The sequence below is a fragment of the Gallinula chloropus genome (assembly GCF_964237585.1).
Source record: "Gallinula chloropus genome assembly, chromosome: 5".
Taxonomy (NCBI): Eukaryota; Metazoa; Chordata; class Aves; order Gruiformes; family Rallidae; genus Gallinula; species Gallinula chloropus.
Genome location: NC_140090.1, coordinates 80,155,040 through 80,163,097, shown reverse-complemented (window position 1 = coordinate 80,163,097; position 8,058 = coordinate 80,155,040).

The following is an 8,058-nucleotide window of genomic DNA, read 5'->3' as shown; positions in this document are numbered from 1 at the left end:
TCAGCATCAGAGCAGGCTGGCACAGATCAGAAATCAGCATGGAAGATATTCAGGAACAGAGTCACTTGTAAAGCTCCACAGGGCAAGGAGACAGGATGGGGAGGGAAAATGAAATAAATGAATGCAGGACAACAGCCTTGAGCAGTGACTTAACCAGCCATACTTCTCGAGGTCAGAGGAAATGCTTTTGTCTGCATAACTCCTGCTAAAGCTGGAAATAAAGTGGGGTTTTTAGAACCTACCAAGTAATACTTTCAAACCAAGAGCAGTTCGTGTAATTACAGCATCTCAAATAATTATTTTCATGACCATAAGTGTAACTGCATAGAAGTTATTTGGCTATTGTCATTTGTTTCAAGTACAAGATGAGGAGAGAAGAACCCTAGCTGTTTCCACCAGCCAGTATTACATATAAAACAGAGAAAGTTTTCTGTTATGCCCTACCACTGTCTCATCAAATTCACCAGAATAAAACCAACATGTTTTTTCTTTGGAAGCAAACTTAACGATTTCAGCTGAATTCTGAGACTGGATGTGCCCATTGACCCATTACTACTGCGGGTGTTTTCATACCCAAACAGTTAATTGCCCATAAAGATTCATAATGTAACTTGACATGAAGAACCACCAGATGTGACTTGCTAAAGTCTTACACACAGTGTTAGGAAATCAGAAAAGGCTTGTTTGTCCAGAACAAGACAGCACTTCAGCCTTAAATAAATGCTCTGTACCAGTTCTTCATTCCCCCCCCCCCCCCTTATCTTTTCTTAAGGAAGACTATCAGGAGGGAGAAAGAAAGAGGTGATACATTAGGAGAACAAACACATCTTACACAGACACTTAAAGAAGTGCTGAAATACCATTGTAGCTGTTCTTGAATGCAGTGATGTCAGGGCAGATATCACGCTGCATCTGACCTACACAAAGGTGTTGTATATTGCTCCTGGAAGAATCAAGGCTACAGAACGCCTCCTGTGAGCTGTGAAAGCCCTCTTACAGCAGCACATGTTCTGCACTATTTTCCCCATACAGGCTGCTGTCTCTTCAGTGTGGGCACATGGTTACCTGCAAGACAGCAAGCAATGCCTTGTGGAAGAAGATATTTAAGTTTGAGAAAGTAGTATAAGCTTAGAGTATAAACTCTATGGCTGTGTAAGGTCATACTGATGTTGGTAAAAAGACAGCTTCTCCCCTACATTGCAGAGATATGAGTGGTGCAGGATGCATGCTCAGTTTAAAAGGCTGCAGAAGGAAACAATACTTGCACACACACAGAGGTACAAAATACAGAAAATTTAAGCATAAATTGGGCGAAAAAAGGACACAAAACAAATGACAAATCCTCACAGTTACCCTTTATTTAGATGCCTACTTTTAGCAGCCTGTTTGGAGTTGCTCAGGAGACAGGAGGCTCAGACAGTGTTCTGTGCTGCAAGGCACATCAAAAGGCCACTGGACAAGGAAACTATTATTTTATGCATCAGTTCTCTCACATGGCATCGCTTCTAATGCTAAACTCCAAAGCATGTACTCAACACACTCATTTCAGCCCAGGCCAGTTGTTGAACTGTTCACATTGGAGAGAGCTATAGGATTTTGCTTGCTCCTGCACCACAGCCTAAACCCCCTTTAAATATGAGGTAGAGAAAGAAAAGAAGACTAAGTGATACCTCACTTGGAAGGCATTTTATCCTCAGCATCATTCCAGTCACAGGCACCTGTGATTTTCCTAGTGATGCAACAAGTGTTAGGTAGCAGGGGCAAATCCCAAGTACTTGGAATACTTCTCAGATGATCTCACAGCTGAGAGAGTAGTGGCTGCATTTCCTACCCAAGGCCTCCATCTGACATCATCAATATCACCCAATCCATCCAATAGTCACCCAGTACTCTCACTGCAAGGGAGCACTGCTGTGTTATTCACCCTTCCAGAGAGGTTTTGGGGATAGGTATTAAGTTAATCTTTATAACACTCCACAACATTAAAAATCCACACACTCAGCAATATAGAGAGTAGGAGCTTCCCTCCCTGGCCAAACAGCAGATACCAAATTACAGTAAGATCCGTTGCACGCTGCACACACTGGCACAAATCACTTGCAGTTGTCTCATTTTGGAGTAAAATGGACAGAAAAATCTCAAAGTCTTGTAATTACAGTTCCTGCTTCTGGAAGGGATCAGGCCAGCTATGTATCTCAATGCACACCCCATGAAATAAGAGTATCTTTCCATTATGAGTTTCCTCTGGTAATTCATAAGAGCCCATAAAACTGCAGACAAACCATAAAATAACCTTCTCATTGGCTGGATGGAGGAATTAGTGAGAGTGGAGAACGTGCAAGGCAGAAATTTTCTTAACTTCTCTTTAACACTTTTATGCATTCGGCCCTTTTGTGAGAGCTGGGCTGTGTTTTTTTTATAATGCCACAGAGAAAAGCAAGAATTACACACGTGTATAAATCACAAAGCACTATTAAGATTCAATGAGGGTCTATTAAAAATATATATATATAAAAATCTCAGTTAGAAATGGCTTTTCTTGAAACAAACACTTTTTTTTTAATTATTTTTAGCCCAAGATCAGAATGATGGTTTGTAACACCACTCAGGAGTTCTGCCACCAAGGGTTGTGCTCTAAGCACAGCATGCACTGCCACCTAAACCAGGATATCTTCTGACAGCCTGAGCACTTGTAGCTCCTCAATAGCCTGTATCTCAGTGTTTGTTTTGCATGAAAGGAGAGTGACAACAGTTCACAACATCTCCATTAACACATCTTTAGCGAGCCTTTCTAAGAACCAGTAATCGACCAGTCACACCAGAGCTCTGAGATCATGAAGAGATAAGTGGAACTACCTCTCCAAAAGCACATCTTTATCCAAATGAGGGGGTAATTAAAGGAAACAAAGAAGCCAAAGCCAAAGCCAAACCTGGTCTCTAACATGACTGACCTGACATGGACTCAGCGGGTCACTCAGAGCTCTACAGAGCGGATCTGCTGAGCAGGATGCTCAACTCACAGAGGACGCCCAGCACTCACCTGGAAAGAAGGCGTGAAGGAGAGAGCAGAAAGCCCATTCTGAAGCAGCAGACTTTCTTCCAAGTCCCAAATCACTTCTCAGAACCCGTCTTGAGCTGCAGTACCACTCGCTCCCCACCTTCACATCCCCCTCCCAGGGAGGGCCAGGAGGTTTACTGCCCCCAGGGGCAAAATCCAAAGCAAACCACACCAAGCCTCACCCTCCTTTTAATGGGAGAAACGGGTGCAGCTCCTGGTAGCCTTGACCAACAGGAGTCCGACCTTCTCTCCACCCTCCTCTTCAATTAGCTCCCATCTGCTAACGAGCCACAGGTTTGTCATCAGAGCTGGAAATCAGCAGGAGAGGATCGTGCTCCTCCCAGCAGTGCACTCTACACCTCCTGCAACCAGGCATCCCAGCAAACTCGGCATTTTGGGGTTTGGATAGCTAGAAGGTTGTTTCCTTTGCTCTTCAGAGTCTTTTTATTATTTCTTCCTTAAACACATTAATTTTATCAGCTCTCTGACCTCAGCCAAAACCCTCTGGAAGCCACTTCCAGCATGTCCCTGTTAGTGATGCTTGGACTTGCCATTTTTAAGTGAGACCTAACGCTCTGATCTTAGCTGGAAGGTATCTGCCTGGAGATCCCGACTGAAACATGGAATCCAAAGCAAAGCTCTAAGAAACATGAACTCTTACACCCAGCTGTGGACAGGAGTTGCTAAAATTGCTGTGGGGTTAAATCTGCTTGTAGCCTAAGAAGCATTGATGGTGCAGGAAAATGGAAAAGAACAGAGGCTCTTCCCAGGAATATCCTGGACAGGCTATAGAAAGCTCCCGCCTCTGATTTAGACACCTGGGTTAGATGCCTGAAGTTGAATAACCACCTCACTTTTCATTGCTAATCCTTGATAATTTATGTTAGACAAGTTCACTAAATTCTCAAAGCCAAGGAGCCTGACAAATGTCTGCTTTCCATATGTGAGTCCCAAGGAGCATCGTGCTGCCTGAGCCTTGGCACTTGACAAACGCTGGTTTCAGCTGGCTCTTCCACACTCTTAAAGGCATAATTCCCTCCCATCCTCCCAGCTCCAGCAACTAGCAGTGGATGTTAACAGAACACAGCATTGTGTATGGGGCTATAGCAGAGTAAGCTTCACACTGCAAGTCTGAGAAGAGGTCTTACACTGAGCCATAGGGTGTTGCAGTCAGACTATTGGATGTGTCTAGGTGGTTGGAGACTACTCTGGTTGTCCTTGGATATCACAAACTGTCCACTGAGACCATGTTCATATCTGCAAAGGTCTTGAGCTGCAGCAACACAGATTAATATTTGCTCTCTTGGAGATTTCTATTCTGTGGTGTATTTGCACCCATTTTTCTCCTGGGACAGGCATGACCTCGATTTACTGACCATCCTTAGAGCATTTTGTTGTTTAATTACAAAGATTTTACATTATTTTCCTGTGGTTTGTCCAGCTGAAGGCTCTGGTTATTTCAGTGTATTTTAGTTGCCTGGAGCAAAGCATCACCATACCAGGCACTATTTGCAATGGAAACCAGTCAGACCCATCGACCTTTTATACCTTCCCAGTGTTAGCACCAACTTTACTGGATCCAAAGAGAATGGGTACCCCTTTCTGGTTGTTAATGGTCAGGCTGAGGGGCTGCTCCTCTTCTGCTGCTATGCAGCCCCTTGCACCCATCAATCCTTTCTCTGGGCTGATCCTCTTTGTCTACACTACACATGCCTGTTGGTATGTGTAAGTGCTACAACCTGTTAACATGCTGGCATGGTTTGAGCCCAGTACCTTTCTTCCTCTCTCTCCATTCCTCCTTTATTCTTCTTGCATCTCTTTCCTGGTGCTACTCTACAATTTTTCTCCCTCTCTGCCTAATAACCAGCATCACATTCCTGTTCATCAGACAGACATCCAGCAATTTTTAATAATTCATAAAAGTTTTCTGGGGGTTTCCTGCCCTAGCCTCCTCTCTTGGAAAGCACATAGCCCAGTAGCAATGAGTCTTCAGCCATTCATAACATCTTTCTCTAGGTTTTTCTTTCTAATTGCCTGTTTAGGAATGTATGACTCTCATTCCTAATTTTATATATCTCCTAATAACACCGACACTTTGCAAGGCAGTTTCACTTTAGGCTGCTCTCCGTTACCTGCACAGAGCCATGCAGGAGGCTTCTCCTCAGGCTCAGACTATCCACATCCCTGTTAAAATTAGAGACACAGAGGCACTTCCCAAGAGCATCCGTTTGCCCTGATGCTCCCAGCTGACACAACTCTCCTCTCCTCCAGCCCAGAGGCGCTGTGTGTTGGACATGCCATTTAGTGGGGTTCAGCCACCGACCGTGGCAGGATCCTTCCAAGGTGAAAAGCATCGCCTGTAAAACACTGGGAAAGGTTCAGCTTTATTAAATCAGTAATTCTCATTAGACTCATATAACACCACTTTTTGCAAAGAGAGAACAATGAGGATTTCTTTTATATTTTTAATGCACGTATCTCCCAATTATGTGCCTAGAAACCCCTCCAATATTGGTGTATAAGGACCTAGGACCTATGATTTGCATTTGAGCAACATTTTAAAGGACAGCTGGAATTCCTGTCATGCATATCTATTAGCTTTATGTGACAAACGAAATTTTGCTGGATTATTTATATTTTTTAAAAGTAACAGCTAAGGTATTTCAATCCTGGACCTTCTTAAGTATTCCTTGCCTCTAAATGAACTGGATATGTTGTATAATGGAATTACTAGATTTGTATTAAATTGTAGCTTTGGGACCCATCACTGTGTGATGCTATCTACTTTCAACTGGCTTTGTTTATCACAGAGAAGGGAACTGAATTAGCATAAGATACTACAAAGTAGTAAAGGGATTTTAGCACCCTATCTATTTGACCTCCTATTGACCTGGGCTAATTCATATTCTCCCTGGGATGCCGTAACAGGTCATTTTGTATTTGGAAAAAAATTAGGTCAAATTATGGGACGAGGTCCCTTGCCTCTTTGGCAGTGAAGTTGTGGAATTCCCTCTCCGCACACGCACACGTGGTTGTGCGCCTCCTTTAAAGGAAAATCAACTTTTATTTGTAAATTACCATGCAGGAGGTTTTTATTTGTCTTACTCATTACGTTCATGTGACTGCTGCCGCAGGCGTGACCGTCTGCAGCGCGATCAGTGGCAGCCAGGGGATGGTGGGAACGGGGTGGAGGGCAGTGCTGTGTGGTGGGTGTGTGAGCACATGGAGATGTGCTTACATGCTCGTGAGCACACACAGATACACCCACACAAATAGGAGTTTACCCCATCCTCTATTCTCCAGACTGTTGGAGCACCCTGCAAGACCCTGCGCCCCCAATACCAACACCTTCCCCTCACAGGAACCACCACCTGGGAGCTTCTCAAGGAGCCACAGCCTGCAGAGATGGTCTGGAGAAGGTTGTGGCAGCCAGGTCTGCCTCCAGCTGAGGAAGGGATGTTTGCCCTTGTTTAGGAAGGCAGCCCAGATAGATGCCAGGTATACTTAACATGACACCTTGCTGCTCTGCACCGCAATGATGCTCTTTGCAAGAAGAAGAAGCCCAGGCATTGCCTCTGCTGCATCCTGTACCTTGAAAGCAAGTTGATCACGCTCATGGATTTGGTCCTTAGATCAGCTCTGATCTCCATGACCTTCTCAGAGTTCGGCTACAGATTTTTAATCTAGCTTTAAATCCTATTTGGAAGGAAAAAAAACCACCCACCTCCCTCTTTCATCGTAGGTTGTTGTTAGTAATTCCAGAAATTGAAGTCTATTTTTCCTCAGCCAAACCCATGAAATGAACTCCGGCGGTTGCTCTGCGGTGCAAAGGGCTGATGAATGACAATGGCAACCGGCTTTATTCTCCTTAATAAGAAATTAGATCACAATGGGGATTTACGAAAATTACCTTGAAATGTTTGTGTGTTTGAGGGATTGCACAATTTGTGCTAAAATTATGTCCAATCACACCAGTTAGAGCATCTGCCTCTCTAGTTAGTCTATATGCTGCTCTAAAAAGGGCCCTCTTCTGCTTTAATAAGAGGCTGCTAATGAATGCAGCAGCTCAACCCTACCGATGGTGTTTGTCTGTTTTCTTTCCATTTTCCTAAATCCTGTTATTGATCATTTTTCTCAGGACCTCACAGATTTTCCACGATGACTTTATCAACTATTATTTCAGGTAGGAAGTGAGCAGTTCATTTAGGAAGCGGATTAAATCTTAATATTTAGCCTTTTGGGTAACCTGTATCCCTGGACAAGTTGGCTTAATTATTCACCGATGTCCTTTATTATACATGCGGTTTGCAGAAGCGCAGTTTAGTGCTAGGATGGGTGTCAGCCTTCTTAAGATGAGCCACTTGAAGGTACCTCCCCCCACCAATGTCGTTAAGGAAGCCCACGCCGTTTCATTAAGAGGCAGGAGACACAGGCTGATGCGCTGCATCTTGAATAACTTCGGAAAATCTTTTAAGTCAACCTTGTGTTTTAGTCAACAGGGAAGGTTTGACCTTTCACCTCCCAACAACCATCTGTTTCATTATTTATCTGAGGGAATCAGAGAGTTTTTTGTTCTTTCACAAAAGTCCCTGACACCAAGATATTTTTAATAGCGGAAATTTTTCATTCTTGTCATTATTCCTTTTGAAAATACAGGTATTTTCATACAACATGTAGCTAATGAGTGAAACTTCAGAATCCAACCTTTCTCTATAATCACAGGAACAGGGATTAAAGAGGTCCCACTAGTGAGGAACATGAAAATTAATTATTGAGCTCCTTGTTTTATCCTCCCCATCTGTCTGATATTCTCGAGCACAGAAGGAGTTAGACAATTAAATTACTCCTCCTTTTACCTCATCAGGATGTTCCCTGTACCTTTTCTCTAACTCCAGAGGCTCCCAAATTCTGTCCATTTACCAGGAAAATCCTATGCTCCTGCCTGTGTGAGGGCAGGGGCATCGATTTTCCTGAATACCAAGAATTCAGCCAAGCTTTTC